Genomic DNA, 17132 nt, shown 5'->3' on the forward strand with positions numbered 1-17132 from the left:
CAGAGTCCTTCCTTGTAAAAAATTATAACCCAGATCTCAAAAAATTTAAAGGCTGAAAATGGAGAGGGTTTAAGTTCTTGACTGTGGTTTAATAGCCTATGAGAGCATGGTACAATGTGAGGAACTGTGAGAATGGGACTGGAGTCAGATCACACTCCTCCCATTATTATTCTTAAGCTTCAAGAGTTAAGAGTTGAAAAGGAGCTTTGATGCATGTGTTAGGTATTGTCTTTCACACTGTGCCCTGTGAAAATGATCCAGGCCACAAGCCTGAGACATTTCCCAGTTGAATGGCCATCATGAAAAAGAGCTGATAAAGCAAAACATACCACAGAGTGAAACTGATTTAGGGTTTTATTAGTAAAATGAACACTTACCGATAACCTTTATCTACTTTTAGGCAGTCTTCAATTATCCAATATTAGCTTAAACCAAAAGCAAAACCACCAGATATTATTAGTCAAAGTTGTGCTCTGAAGAGTATATAGGCAAATTATCATAATAAAAACCCTCATCAAAAAATTAACTCTCAGATCTAAGAAATACTAAAAATCAAGAAAACAAGACACATGAAGAGCTGAAGCTATCAGTACAATTCAAACAGTACCCTCATAGCATTACATTCCTAGTTTCTTTTCCTGGAGGCTACAAACTCAAAATTATACATATTATGATTTCCTAATAAAGAGTTTTGGCATTTAATTTAACATTGATTTCTTCATATTCAGCAGTATACAAAACCACTTCCTGAAGTTCATGCAAAGAATGCATTAATTCCTCTACCAATAGCTTTTAAAAGCAACATTCATTATGCAGAATCAGAAAACAGCCATTATGAATTATCTATCTTTTTCATACGTTACACAAAATTCCAAAAAAGACAAGCCCCAAAATATATAGCACCACAAAAAGAGGGAAACCAAAGCCCTATATATTTATTATAGGCTTTGACTGAGTATGATACCTACACTCAGGTCTCTATACAAATTAACATCTAAACTTTCTCTGGGCCCCACTATACTGCTAAGAAATACTTCAAACTCAGCTTAATTTTACGTACCCACAACAACTAAGCTAAGCTCATGATAGAAATAAGATTTTTTTCATATAGCACGTGTTGGAAGTCGGATCTGAAGTAGCTGTGCTTCCATGAACCGACCACTAACAGTGATTTCCAATACCACTATTTGCATTGCACTGGACACAGAGTAATTCACAGACGAGAGGCAGTTTAAGAAACTATAACCCCTCTTCTAAGAGATACCATCTTCTGGCTGAGAAACTAGTACCTGACCATATAGGAACTTCTTTTCTACTTTTAAAGAATGATCTGGTCAGCAAGAATAGGAGAGGAGTTCTTTACCACAATATGGGCGTTGCCCAGCTTTCAATAATCAGAGGGAAAATCATCAAAGATTAGCACCAAATAGTGCAGCTTTTAAAACAAGCAATTACCGTGCTAGTCCACTGAAACCTATTTCCCTAAAGCCAAATAAAGAAACGTTGATTTTTTTGTACTGTACGTCAAGCACATTGTACAGCTCTCCCAGCTCACGGCGCGGGGAGTTAACACAGGCTGTCTGTGGTCTCCTGGTCTCTCTGGGCTGGTTAGTGGCCCAGAATAGCTCTGGCTGAAATTTAGTTGGTTAATTTATGTCTCAGTCCAATCTTTTTAGTTGAAGACCCAGGAGCCTGAGCTCCATATCCAGATTTGCAAATACTGAAATACCCTGTTTTTTGAATTTGTAAGTTCCCCTCTGGCTAAACCTGAGGCTTTTAAATGGTTTTATGGCACTTGAATCTTTTTACTAACAGTTACAGGGACTGCAGAAAACATGTGAACCTCATCTCCTCATTGTAAATCAAACGAGAGTAGGACATAACAGACGTTGCAAAATGGTGAGTAAGACTTTGTGAGTCAGGGAAGACAATAATGAAAGGTTGCTTAAGGTGTTGTCCTGTCATGTTAGTTGTACCAGTTGTAGCATCTTTCTGGTTGAATAACATGAGGGTATGATATTACATTTCTCACAGAACAGTCAGTATACAGTAATATATGGCCATCACATCGTGCCCACACACTGGAATAAATCTTAATCCTTCACATCCTTTTACTGTAAGTACTCTTGTTTTGAGAGTTCACATGGAGACACTGGGGGTGGAAAATACCTTTCAGAATATTACACATGACAGTGTTTTGCTTTGTGGGATTTCACAGTGTTTAGAATCAACATTCAGTTGATTTTTTTTTTTATTGACAAACTTAGTAGTTAACCAATTGTTCACTGATCTCCTTATAAAAGAGATGTGGTTTAACAGGTTTCTTTCAAAAATCTTCTAAGCAAGATGTTAGACGTTAGCATTGAAATACATGTTTCAGGGTCAATTCTGCAATCCTGTCACAAAGAAAGACCTACTGATTTCAACAGCAATTGAAATGGCAGATTAGTTTTTCTGTGCATAATCTTCAGTCTTTTAATCAGTAAGTACATCATATCTGTCTTATTTTAATATTCAAAATTTGTAAACATCTTTGTAACTTTGAAGAGTATTATGAACTGATACCATGACAGCTGCTCCTAGAAATGGAAAACATTTCTGGTAAATTAAATCCATCTAGAAATAAATGCATTCAGTAGACTAAGGAACCAAGAAGTGCACTTGCAATTTCTGTTGGGGTAAGCCTCTCCACATCTGAACTTAGTTAAGCAGCCTGATAGACTTTGAATTGTAGTCACCGTATGATGTAGTTATGATTCCAGAATACCTACATAAAATTAATGTAAGTAATTAGCCAAAGCCTAACTACATCCTTGGCAAGGGACAGTAAACACGAATGATCTTGTTAAATGAGTCATTTCCGGTAGGAGTAGACAACATGTCTGTACTTAACAAAGACGAGGCAGGAAAGGAAGTCACATCAACCATTATGTAGGTTGCTATTAATCATAATTTAAGACTAACAAGGATTTTATATCAAGTGTACTGTTGTACTCCTCTGTCTCATATTAACTCAAAGTGCAATTTCTCACTGCTTGCTGGCCTATTAGATTTTTTTCTACTTTTTCAGCATTTGGAGAGAAATACCAAGAGGATCTAACTCTGTTATGCTGGTGCACAGACTTTGAACCGTCATCTGCTGTAAAGCCATTGCCAGGATAGTGCTACGTCAGGCTTTAATAAGAGCCATTCTCATGGGTTTTCTAGACCTCCACAGAGGCGTTCTATGTTTTCAAGGAAAACTTACATAAATTTACACTTTAAATTATGTCAAGAGATACGACCTATAAATTAAAAACAAATGAAGACTATTATTTTCGGAAGAGGCAACCTTGTTTCAATTCCTATGAACTGTTGTGGCTGGATCAAGCTTCTTGGACTGTTTTGCTGAAATAATGGTGTGTTTTAATTAGAGTCAGGGAAAACCTGCATCAGTATGAAACTCTGATGGTGTTGTAATCCTGAGTGCTATTTATTTCTATAAAAAAAGAATGCACTGTTGTTAAAAAAATAAAGTATTATCAGGGATCAAGGAGATATTGAACCACATGCATGAAAGATGAATTATTGATAGCTACCAGTTTCCACTGTATTTATGGTAAAACATTCCTAGCTGGCCTGAGAACAGGAAAACTTAAAAGCTTCGGCACAGTTACTAAGCAGATACCAACACTGATGATTTCCCTAGAAAAGTCCAGTGTCAAAAATTATGGAAAGGTTATTCTAGTTTGTAGTCAGAGTAGGTATGCCATTCTTTTGGTCTGGTACTAATCGCAGTGATACTTTAAAGCTAGTGCTCTGAAGATACCACACAAAGTACAATCAAAATAGCAGAGGGATAAGAGAAATTCAAATTAAGGTCATTTTTGTGCAATGGAAGAGTCAGTTTTGGACTGATTATGAGAGAATCAGGATATTCTCAGAGAAAGACTTTAATTTCCAAGAACAATCATCCCAACTCTTCATAAACAAATTATTGGTTGCTATCCTTGAAATAAAAGCATTTGTCAGTATCTATCAGCTGATCGGAAGGAAAAGGATAAATTTTTTTGTCTCCCACTTATTTCTACACTATGAGAAAAAAATTCTGAGGCCTCTGTAAGGCATCACAGTCTCAAATAAGCCAACAAAAATTATCTGGAACACACGCTTAAAAAGTAAAGGAAAGTCCTTGAGGTAGGTAATCTGAAGATTCTCACATCATATGTTTCAAGAAAATAACACGGCCTATAAAGTAGAATGTGGTAGATGGAACCAAAAGACATGTTTTGGTTAGGTTTTGTTACGGGCAGTGTAATTTTGCCTTCCTCTTATTATTCACAGGGGAATTGTATGGGTGTTCATTATATGATGCATTGCGATTTTAGCATGAACGTAGGTATGTTAAAAGTAGGAATTATTCCTTCCCTATATTAAAAATACTTGTCTTGTAATCTGTTTTCCTTACATTTCTAGCTATTTCACATAGTTAAAAATGTTCCTGATTATATTTCCAGCTTACACACCCCAGTATTTCACTTCATACTTGTTATATATTCAGTCTACAAATTCTCTCAGTCCTTAATTTCCTGCTATCTTTCATATTAATGGTTTTACTTATGAGGAAACTGAATTTAGTCCATATGGGATTCTCCATCAATGTATGATTTTTACAGATGTTGTTACCTGCCACTATGTGCAACAGCGCCCATGAGAGGCGCTTGGAGCCAAGCTGATTCCCTGAAAAGGTGCTAAATAGAGATAGCGCAGAAGAAGGGAGGAAGGTAGGCAGAACGTTCTCCTTTTCTATTCCTATCACAAGGATGCTGAAGCAATGGTTTAGTGATACCATAATAATGTCTATTTCTGGAATTGTTCGTATTTCTGATGCAATTTTAAAAGAAGAAAACAGGCTTGGGTGTTATTTTTTTCAGTTGTTACTATTAAAAGTCATACTCTTCATGGAAAGAGTTCATAATAACTTTCAAAATTTGAGGGGATAATTGAAATAAATTACCTATGTCAAATCACAATCAATACTGTTTGCAGTTTCAGAAATAGATTTAACACTTTGTCATTCAAAAATGATCTTCTGCACAGAACTGCAGTTATTGCATCCATAGACAAAAATACTAAGATACTTTTAGAAAAAAATTTTGAGCCTAAAGGAAAATAAGTATAAATATTATGAAAAGGGCATTTTAAAGCTACTGGTTCTACTGCCTCCCAAAGTGAACAAAAATCTCTTATGATCTGGGTGTAGAACAAAGCAAATGAATGAGCTGCTAAATCAAAATGGTTTGAGACACAGTGTCCTGTGAAAAACTGAGCAGAATCAGTTCCTGTGTAAAAAGAGTGAAGCAATGACACAAAAAGTAGTCATGTTCTTACATTTTAAAAAATAAAAGAACAGACTACATATAAATTAGTCTTTGGAGTTCACTGAAGTTGTTGAGATGTGTTTCAGCCACTTTTACTACAGAGACTAATTGAACACATGGCAAGAGCTGAAGTTTGTATGTCTATGCCTGGTGTAGTAACCTGAACTCGTATTTGTTTTGATTTTCCTTATTATGCTAGGTTAAAGAGCTGTTACATGAGCAGCAAGACTTTCCCCTGCAAGAGAGGCAGGGTTGGCACTAGGTGGCAGGAACTTCTACAGGTATCTGTCCCCAGGCTGACTGTCTCCATTACTCAGACGCCAAGTGGGCTGGCTGTACATCTCAGTGATGCAGAATGATTAACCACAGTGACATTGGTTCTGCCAACACTGGTCCTCTGATTTAAAAGTGGATGAGTTTCACTGGCTAATAAATTCATAAAAGCTGATGATCCCACTCTGTATATCAGAATTCAAATATTCAGACATGAAAACTACGTGACTTTTTTTTGTGGTAGAGGAGAAATTATCCACTAAAGCTTTAGATGAAGTTTAGCTGCTTAACCAAACCTCTCTTCACTCTGATGCTACGCAAATTCGTCTTTCATCTTGATAGGGTTCACAATTCCTTAAACTGATTTCTCTCTTACTAAGATCTAGAAAATTGTTCTTAATCACTAATTGCCAGATAAAGTGCAGCCCAGAGAAAAGAAAGCTTATTGACTGCTTCTTCAATGCTAAAAAATTTTATACTTGAATTTTAGTCAGACAAACTACTCAGTAACAGAAGGATTTTCCATTCTTCTATTGATCTATTGATCTACTGATCTATCAATCAATCAGTTGATCATTCTGTCTTTCAAACATTATGAATAATACCTTGTCTATCCATAAGTCTATAAGCATGTTTCTGTCTTATCCCACCAAAATAAAGTAATTTGTTCCTAAATGTGTTTTGCGTTAACATTGTTCTTTTTGGATTTTATTGAAAGTAGTTCTGTGCCATTTCATCAGTTGTGGGGCAATTCATTACATAAACTGCTGAAATGCAGTCATAGGGGAAAAAAATCAGAAATACATAAAGAATGTGGTACAACAGCAACATAAATCAGATAGACATTCCTGTTCTGTAATATATTTCCAAGCTGGCGGTTTATCAGAAACTCTCTCTAAAAAAAGAACCTCTCAGTTAGCAAGCCTGGAATAAACTTTTACTCAAAACCAAAAGGTCTGACCCAGCTCTTGGCATTATTCATATGAAATATTTCACCGGCATAATCAAAAAAGACTTTAACGTCTTGTTTCAAGTATTGTTGAATTCAAATACTGCAGGCCAAGCTCTTTCTTTCAAAATAAATGAGCAGTTGCAGAACAATAAAAACAGTTGAGGCATTTATGCTAAGACATGAAAAGCGGGATGCCAAGGCGGGTTTCTAAACTACATTCCAAGCATTTTAAATGCCTTTTGATTGTTACCACGAATCCACCGATTGTTGTGAAAAGGGTATGTGTCATCAAGCCACAGGCAAGGCCTTGAATACCTCTGGCTCAGGGTTTGTGGCATTGATGTTAAAACACCACACAGTCACAGTTATGCAGCAACTATTCCCAGTCCCACATCACCACTCTTTTGTAGGAGCATTTCTGCCCCTCTTCTAATGGCATAAACTAATTCAGAAGATCAGGATGAATCAATGGACTATATATACATTGCATTGCATTCTTCTCTACATGAAACACATTTATGATTTTAAAGCTACACCACACAGTGAAACTGCATTCTTTCATCAGCCACTTTCTGTGTTCTCTTGAGGTTCCAAATCCCCTTAGAATTTTCCTGTCTATTCCTTTCTGTTTGATACAGCATGGAGGCATGCTGTCTCTTTATATTTTAAGATGCTGTTTTATGCCATTCTAAGTACCAAAATACAACTGCAAGTAGCTTAAACTGAAACGCTTCCTGTATAAGTTGCTGTCACTCTCCAAACTAGCAATGATGATGATAGCAGGGTTACTGGAGAGGATCTCATAAGTAGAACTTCTTTAATCCATTTTTTCCCCAGATATGTTTTCTTTCTCCACCTCAAAGCTCTATTTGGGTGGGAAGTGTAAAATTTGTCTAGTGTTTTGGTCAGGCAGAAGTCTGCCCAGAACAAAATCCTCAGTAAAGAGCTGCTGCACACACACATTGACTTAGCAACTATTGTGCGTTTGATCTTCGGTGTACAAGACTAAAGGACCCAATGCCTCCTGCATACAATGGCCTCATTTCAGTTGGTCTGGAAAGTCCATCAGTGTACGCATTTAGAAACACATAACACTGGTCTGATGCATTGTGTGTTGATCAAGACTAGTATATCCTTAATTCTTTCAAAATTTCCTGGGTTAAAATATACAGGAAATAAAAATAATGCCAGTGTCTTAGTTAATCATTGTAGATCTGATCCAGGAGAAAAGCAGCAGAATGAGATGGCCTTTGCTGCTTTAGAAATATCATTATATTATACAGTAAAGCAGCAAAAGATCACAACATACTTTGTTTTCCAGTGTGCATGCAAAAGATGGGGAAACTAAATGCCAGCTGTAGGCATTCACCTCTAGATAACAATACTTCTGTGATGCAGATATTGCCTTTATCCTGTAGAAAAGCTTTCTCAACATTACATGACAGAGATGAGATTAGACCTCAGGCAGTTGATTCCCTGTCCTCTCTACAGACATCACTTGGCTTTAAGAAGTAAAAGAAGAAAATCTTTAATTTAAAGTAATATTGGATGGACTTCAAATGATCCAGTGAGCCTTGATATTTATCTGTTCCTCTTTGATGAGACGTCTGGAGGAATTTCCTGCTTCTGTGATTGAAAATATTGAGACAGTGTCCAGAGTAGTTTCATAACTTTTCACTTCTGATGCTGCTTATAACAAGGAAGAACAGCCTTTGAAAATCAGGGGAACTCCCTCATAAAAGGTTCCAGGAATTTTCCGAGCTTCCAGGAAGTTCAAAATTTGGCTCAGTCAGCATTAGCAAGGTCTTGAGTCATAGCTTCCTTTTTTTCTGACGTGTCAGATCTTGCTTCTGTTTTCTTCACAGATAATGAAAGAGAAGAGAAGAACTTAAGAGACTAGAAACCAAAGACATGTCCCATTGTGGGCTTAGAAGTTCAACTTTAGTCTTCTTTCAATAACCTCACCTGACAAGATAGAACGAGTGTGTGCTAACCAGCAGTTAGAGAAAAGACGATGGAAGCATAATGGGGGAGAGATTATTTATGTATCGGTTTAACAATATGCACATGTTGTTTGGGGGAATTATTTTCCTTTGAAGACACTCTTTCAGATTAGTAAAAATATAGTTCTACAGAATGTGCCATTGTGGAATATTAATGGCTATGGAGCTTTCATTGTCTGTAGAAAACCTGATTTCATTCTAAACTCTATGCACTTCAGTGAGGCCAGAAACATAACATTGTGACCATAAATAATTCTTGTGCTTTCAGAAATACTGCTTTTAAATTAGTGTTATTTGTATTATCATTTATTGAAATATCATATACTAGAGTTAGTGGACTTGACCTGATGTATCTATTAGGGTTAGGACAAGGTCTAGAATTATATGGACAATATTCATGTTTCTGTTCTCAAATCCTTTGCAGGAAGTTTGTAAACTGGAGCAGATAAGAGCTGCTATTGAATGCTTCAACATGTACAAACAATTAATAAGCCAAGAAAAATACAGTCAGAACTGGAGTGTGAGTTCTCATCCAGGCAGTATAAATGCTATCTCTATGATGACAACAGGATGAAGGGAGGAATGTTAACTCTAGAGAAAACCAAAGAAATCTAGGGAACATACAAAGTTTTGAAAACTCCTTTTGCAGGCAAGGTGAATGACGATATCAACACATATGACTGGGTCTACATCATACAAGGGAAGATAAAAAAATGTCAAATACTCTTTTTCTGAACTAACATGTTTGCAACCTAACTAGAGTTTTAAAACTCAGTATTTTTCCTCACTGAGGAGTTCACAGGATATCAAAAGAATAATAAGACTGAAGAAAGAAAGGAAAATGGGTTCTCAGAATAGAATAGACTGGAAAGGACAAGACAGAGGACTCAAACTCAAAATGTCTGTGTCAAGGAATGGAAGCCAATAGGACAGTTTCTGCTGAACCTCCTGTTTCCAGCAAATATTCTTACAGAGGATGACCACTTACTATTGCTGTCAGAGATTAGTTCATATGCTGGCAATCAGCAAGTATACTTATGCTATTTCAAAAGATTGTAATCTAAGATTAAGAAACACCAAAATTATGTTTTTCTGAGCAATATGAATTAATCTCTTTTGTGTGTATGCACATGTTGACAGTCTTTAATTATATCACAGTCACTATTTTTTGGCCTCATTCAGTGTTCAGGATCGCTATGGAGGTGAATCAGGGTTGAAGAGTGAGCAGTGAAAGGACATGCAACTTCGTTCATTGAAGAAGCTGCTTTGTTCATTGTTTGCTAAATAAAAACCAGTATGAGTGGAAGATCTGGGAATGTCTTCAATTAAATTAGGAGAATCCTGGGGACTCCACACCTCCAACAAATCTGATGTTGTGCAAGCATCTAATAGACACTGACTAATTTGATACTTTCCATTTTTCAGGTACCCACTGTAATATCCCCATGCCAGATTTGTAGAAATATTGAAGATTAACACCTCCCTTCTCAGTTATATCGAGCTGTATGTTGACATTTTAAGTATTTAGCAATGATAATTTATCTGAAAACACCCCAAGCCCTAGACTGTTTAATGAAGCACCCTAAATTAGTGAAAATATTTGACCCTTATTTAACCTTGTGATATGCAGACCAAGGAATTTATGCAATAGAAATAATATGAATCCCCTCCCTTTGTTGAAATGTTTCCAACATTAATTCCTCAATTTGTGAAGTATTCATATATTATAGTGATAAAGATGATTGAAAGCTCATGAGAAAATTAATATTCTACCTTTGGAGCAATGTTTGAATAATGTGCATGAAGTAGGATATTGGGCCACCCACTGAACAATAAAACAAAATATGAAGTAGTTTCTCATTTAGAAAAAACAATCTATCCTTTGCACTTATTGAGGCAGAGTGCCCATGAGGGGAAAGATTTATATGATCATGTAATTGAAAACTGTTAAAAACAGTTCTTTAATGTACCAGGAAATGCATTAAGAGTTCAACCTTAATCCTCCACTTTTCTCAACACTTGAACACTTCTCTTGTAATAGTATTTTTCCTTTTTAGTTCTTTTTATGTGTAATTTTGCATTTTGGTCAAAGAAATTTTCCCAGAAACACTTTTAAATGTAAATTCTTTCCTTGTTAAACACTTTTTTTCTGTTCCCAGTGTCACAACTTGTTATGTCAAGATGACTTGTCAGTATGTTTTCCTGCATGTTCACTCTCAGATTATTGTAACTTTCTGTTTGTGACATCCAAATCACTCACATTGCATAAGACTGCAAAGTCTTTAGAGGATTATGTTTTCTCAGTTTACGCAAGCTGGGGGTAGTAGAGGAGACGGCATGAGATGAGCTATAGGAGTATTAATTAATCTGCCAAGTTACTCTGCACAGCAGAAAAGGTTTGTTACACGGCTGCTGTCTTGATGTGATAAGGACACGACAGGCACTTATGAAGGAGTTTCTTCAAGCTGCTTGGTCAGGGTCTGTGGGGGTACATTCTCTTTGGTGGTTCCTTGCCACCTGAATGAAAACCAACTTCTTGGAAGCCCATGGGTTCAGTAATCCAAAAGTTAATATGATTCAAAACTGTCTGATGTTTTGCAGAGCCTTCCAGTAAAGGGCTTGGTGATCCTGTCTGGAAAATTCCTCTTGCATAGGCGTAAGTAATGAAGCCATGGACAGCCATTGTGTGAGCCCTCTTCAAACCAATAACACAACATGCTGTTGTCAGACAACATGGGTTCCATGTCGGCAAGCATAAAAGGTAAGTGAAAAATAAAAGTCAGCACTTTGACATAATTAGTAAGCTGAAACAGCTGGAATGTGAAGGGCATTTAAACGTTCCTGCAAAAGGTCAGGGCCAGACTGAGAATTGGGTCACAAAATATGTAGCTAAGCCAGCTACATATCCCTTAGCAAGATCATTCAGTCCTCCTAAGCTCTTTAAGAGATATTTACAAGCTTAGTATGAGGCAGCATCAACTGATAGGATTCCTTCCAGTGAGGCAAATTCAACAAGGAAACTCTTCCATTTATTTTTAACAGTAACGAATTTTCATGGAAAGACAGATGTTTGTGAACCACAGGCCTTACAATTTAAGACTCTCCTCAGATGTGTCAGCCAGGTTTCATACTGGTTTAGGGTATCAGCAAAGCAGAATTGCAAGTAGCCGTTTTTCAGATGCGCGCTGGGGTCAGGAGCCAACACTATGTGCATTTGTAATTCTAATGACCACTAAAGATCAGAGTGCTATGCACATTGCATTGCATTTACCTTTGCAATTTACAGCAAGCTAATCAGATAACAATTTTAAAGTTCAAACAGAGAAGGAAGTGTTTCCAGAAGATAACACTTTTTATAGCTATTCTCATAGCAAAACAATACTAACTCTGGAATGCTTCCAGCTCTGAGGAATGTGAATGACTTCTGAAGATATCTACAGCAATTATGATGACTATCATAAAAGCACCAGAGGCATTGTGATAAGTTACATATTGAGAAAAGTGACTACAGCAGCAATTAAAATCCACTCATGACAAAAAAAACTGAAGACTGAACTGTGTCATCCTCTGGAAATGGAGAAAGGTTTGACAAGTAGGTTCCTATTTAATTTTGACCCCCTTTGCTCCTGTCTAATGGTGGCTGTGTGATGTAAGACAGACGAGGACATGGCAGCTAGCAGTATATTCTCAACACTGACAGAGTCCTCAGACAACCTGCCCTAATTTCAGCCTGAGGATTGCGCCGGTACCCCTTTCTAATGTCATCTGTTCATTCCTCTGAAAGTAAAGCTGTATTCCAAATGAGACTTTAAGTACTATCAGAACAGAAAAGGATATAGCAATAAGTTTGTGATGTGCTCTGTATTCACACTGCAGGTGCTATGACAGTATTGAAAGTAATCAAACTATTATTTTCACCAGTTGTTGTCAATACCTGTTGATTTTCAGTTCGAAACTTCATGTTCAGAGGAAATGAAAAAATCTGTAAATTCAAGAAACCAGATTTGATTTCTCTTCCAGTTTCTGTCACATAAAAGGCTGATGGAAGCCATGCATGTGAAAAGTTGTGAATAGTAACAACTGTTTGTTACATAACTTAAAAAGCAAAACTACACTGTTTTGTTTTAATAGCTTTCAAAAGAATTCTGTGTAATTCAACATTATCTCAATGCTATTTGAAAGATATTGATGTCAGTCAGAGCTATCTCAATATAATTAAACTACCCTCTGATAGCAAGGAGGTTGCCAGAGGGCACTTGAGGTCATTAAAGGAAGCAAGTTTTGCTTTTGCATTCCAGACAATTCTGTAGAACTGTTAAAAACCTACTGAGGCTACTTTGACAATACCACTCAAACACTTCGTAGCTATCAGCACTCAAACTGTGCACTAGTTTAGGATTTTTCAGTATATTGCAAAAGAGCAATCACACATGCAGAAGTACTGTGGTTATTAGTCATCATCAGTTATGAGAGGCGGGTACCTATGAATATGCTTAAAAGCAAAAGTAGTATTATAATTCCTTACACTGGGAATACTCCAGAAGGGAAAGTTTGAATGGTTTTTCTCCCCTGAGAATTCATATTACCAAACAATCTGTAAACCAGCTGTATGTGTGTAGAGCTTTTGTCCTGTTTTTTCCAGAATGTCTCAAATCATATTCTGTACTTCTATCCCACTCAGAGTACTTTTGGCATACGCAGGATACAATTCAAAAACTGCTAAGGGACCTATTCCTGGAAGGAATTCCTTTGTACAGCCTTAACATTGTTCAGACTGCTTCCACTGAAATGACGCAATTGCACAGGTATGAGGCAGAGGCAGATGCCTTTGCAGGAAAGGAGTAGTTTTTCATTTATTTGCTAAGAGCAAACAAATAAATGTTTCCCGCAAAGAACTAATAGAAGTATGTTTGCCAAGAGACATTTCCTCACTCCCTGTTTCTGAGGGTTTCTCAGAACCTCCCTGGTTCTGAGGAAGTGTTTTGTTTAAATAGGACGACAAATGATCATATTTTAATGTTCTAAGAAAGGTTAGCAAATGCTTGAAGTGAAAATGAGTCTTATGGAAAGCCTTGGTTAATATATTTCCTACATGTCTCTCAGGCATACAGGTGTGAGGGAACATCAAGGAAAACTCTTCAATGTTAAATCACTGTCATACAGAAAGTGGGACATCCCTTCCTCAGGGCTCTTCCAGAAATCAGAAGAAACCACACAAATTTTTTTAAAATTATTTCTGAAAGTTTTTGATCAGGCCTTTAATCTTTACAGTTTTCAGCCCATGCTCTGTAGATTTTATCTTGGAAACAGACCTTCCTCACTTTTTTGCTCTGCATATTGCTTCCATCCCTCACTGGCTGTCTTGTTCTCTTTGTGGTGCTTACAGCACCACACAAACACAAGCAGCACTTGTACACAAAGGGCAACCTTTTAGCACACTTTTCTTCTGTCCAGGATGTATTGCAGTGTCTTCACCTCCCTCTTTCTCCAGGAACCAAGGTGACCAAGCCCAGGGAGTGACAAGTTTGGACACATAAACAGGAACAAGTAACTACCAACAGAAGGTGGGGAAGGACAGGAAAGGAAATAATTTAGGAATGCCTTAAGAAGATGGTTGCCCAATAATAAACCTCATCTCAATTATCTTTGTAATTATATACCTGAGGTCAGCTCAAGTTATTTGAGTATGTGAATAAAAATTCTGCCTTAATTTTAAAAATAATATATGCATCCGAGACTGAGAAAACTGTGGGACACAGAAAGAGTTGAACTGGTAGTCATTTACATTTGAAAGGTAAGTTTGATTTAGGTTTTCACAAAATTTAGCCTGAGTTCAGAACTGACTCATGGAGACAGAGCATCGGTGTTTATGTTCTAATGTTTGGGTATTCATGACAGCTAATGCGACACCCTATATTTTCTTGTAAACACTTGAATTTGCCAGTTCCTGTTGCACTGCTCAGTCAAGTAAATTATGCACTTGGGTAAGCAAAGTGACATAAGATGACCTAAATAAATAATCAATAGACTCTAAGGAGTAAATTTTTAAAGATCGTGTATCACCTGTTCACTGATCACAGGCAGCCTGGTTATTTTCTGAAAAGACTTTAATAATAATGCTGTATAACTACATTGAGAATTTCATAATCTGTTCACAGAGCACTGGCAGATATATTTTTTCAGTGGTGTAAAAGTTTTGAAGTATGTTCTTATTAACCAAACAGACATATTCCAATTAAGGCCATGATTACCTTATTTTAAAATACAGACTTGAATTTACATACATTATATACTATGCAAATTATGCATTATGGATTACCACTGTCAAAAACAGAGAAGTACACCACATTCAAGACTAAGCCACTTCTGGGTTGATTTTATGTAATGGTCCTAGCAGATACTTTGAATTTTAGGTTATATCGGTAGCACCATATCAAATTGCTTCAATATGCAATTATATTTACATAATAAACAAACAGTTAAGCTACATTGGACAGTGACCATAATCTGTTCTTATCCTTGTCCAGTTAGTCTTAGCTAATGAGCCCTAAATTAATGAGCAAATACAGCTCTCACCAGCATAGTTCTGAGTAATCCCATTGAGAACAAAATTTGCATGTTGACAGTCACTGAGGTGAAACACTGTATAAAATAAGGCTGAACATTCAGCAGAAATCATTTGAATACATCTGTATTGAGAAAACATGGGGATTTTTTTTTTTGGATGGTAGAAGGGGTTACTCATAAGAACAAATACGAAATATTAGCCAAAGGAAACATATTTTCTAGAAAGCTTGCAACTTTGTCCAGCTTAATGTCAATAAATTAATGGTATAAATATTATACTATGTGCTGCAATTTAGCAATGCTCAACTAACGCATTTTATTTTGCCGATTTAATTTACATTTTTGCTGACATAAATTCAATACAAGGATCTGCACTGTTGCTAAATAATCAGATAGAATTCTTCATCAAGAATTTTCTGAGCACATCTATACTTTAGTTTGTCCAGTTGTTGATCAGCCAAATGGAAAGCAAGGATTTCCCCCTGTTGAGAAGTTCTTATCCAGGATAAAGTCCCCATGTTGTGCTTATACAGAAGAGGAAGATTCAGAGGGGTTCTGTACTTTTGTGTGCAGCTCATTACTGGAAAGGATTAGAAGTGAGTGAGGAAAAGTGGGATTATGTGGAATTCAGAGGTTTTGTGTCTACTGTCCCCAAAGTATCACTGCTTCATACAGCGACATAAATTCTCCCTGTGATATATGGTTATCCTGTGCACCCTAGTAATGCTAAGACAGTTTGGCCTTAGTAAATCTTGGACTACTTTCTACCATGCTACAATGAGAGGGACAGACTAGTGTGATTGTATGGTTATTACTGGACATTAACATTGCAATAATTATACCTGTTAAAAAAGTCATTATGTAAAAAATTTATACAGGCATAATATGGCTAATGGAACCACATGTCCAAGTATTCTAGCACCCATGAGATCTTATGTTTATGACCTAGTAAATGCCTAACTACTGACTTTTTTTTTCCTGAGGGTAGAAGTTTGCATGTGTGTGTGTAGATAGTTTAAAAATTACTATTAATTTTGACTGTCCATTCCCTGCTAAGCACCTACCTTTCCTTGCCCCAGGCTCAGAGGAATTTTATGAAATCTCAGGAAAGGATGTTCAGTCACCCGCTATTATGTGCCTGTGATGTTAGAGACTGCAGGCAAGCTGGGGTTTGCCTCCATTGCCTAAATGTAGTCTCTGAAGTGTTTGCTGAGATGACCAAAGGTTTGTGAGACATTCACATGTTGTTAATAATTATGGGAAAGGACGTACAGGTTGCTTATGGTCTTCTCTAGTCTGTAGAAGGGTTTGAGTGCCCTGTGTGTCCCATGTCTTATCTGGAAGCCTCTGGTGAACTTGCTGGATTTTCTGGGACATCGCAGAGGGCCACTGCTGTCTCTGTGGGTAAATGAATCCAACCCTGGATGTCCAAAGTCTGGTGAGGTAGATCCCTTCCTTGCCCTCTAAAATATATCAGAAATGTTTACTTGGGACTTCTTGTACTTTGGTATTAGTGAGGAGTCAAAAACATTTTAAAAAACAAATTTTATACAATCAAATCCTGTGTAATCAATAACAAAAGGCAAACTAAAACTTCCACGATACCAAACAAAATTTAAATTCTAATTCTAGTTGTGGATGCATCTTTTAGTGGCTGTTTTGCCTGATAGAATTAACTGACAAAATAAAGATGTGAATAACTATCTGTTTGTTTAAATCATTATGGTTTTAACTGAATTTGACAAATGCCACTTTAAAGGACATTTGGTTTTCTTGTAAGAAGTTACAGCTATCCCAAATTGCTATTTATTCTACCTTAGAGGGTGAATAATAGTACACACCTTAGAAACAAAGCCAGCTTTTTGACAAAAGAATGCGTTTTTGGAAGCTTGTTCAGTCATTTAAGTGAGCTTTACTAAGAGAAATATTCTGTTAGAAAGTCCTGAACTTCAAGGATCAATTACTTGAAAAACCGCA

The 17132-nt window shown here is 36.7% G+C and overlaps 1 long non-coding RNA gene across 1 annotated transcript; it reads left to right on the forward strand.

The window, feature by feature from the left end:
* The first annotated feature begins 10955 nt into the window (after positions 1-10955).
* On the forward strand, positions 10956-16856 carry LOC142053777 (uncharacterized). Its single transcript, XR_012659329.1, has 5 exons — positions 10956-11066; positions 11190-11349; positions 11991-12180; positions 13270-13393; positions 14080-16856. It is a non-coding gene; the product is annotated as an uncharacterized LOC142053777 (long non-coding RNA).
* The last annotated feature ends 276 nt before the right edge of the window (positions 16857-17132 follow it).

Source organism: Phalacrocorax aristotelis, chromosome 1 (assembly GCF_949628215.1).
Source record: "Phalacrocorax aristotelis chromosome 1, bGulAri2.1, whole genome shotgun sequence".
NCBI classification, from domain to species: domain Eukaryota; kingdom Metazoa; phylum Chordata; class Aves; order Suliformes; family Phalacrocoracidae; genus Phalacrocorax; species Phalacrocorax aristotelis.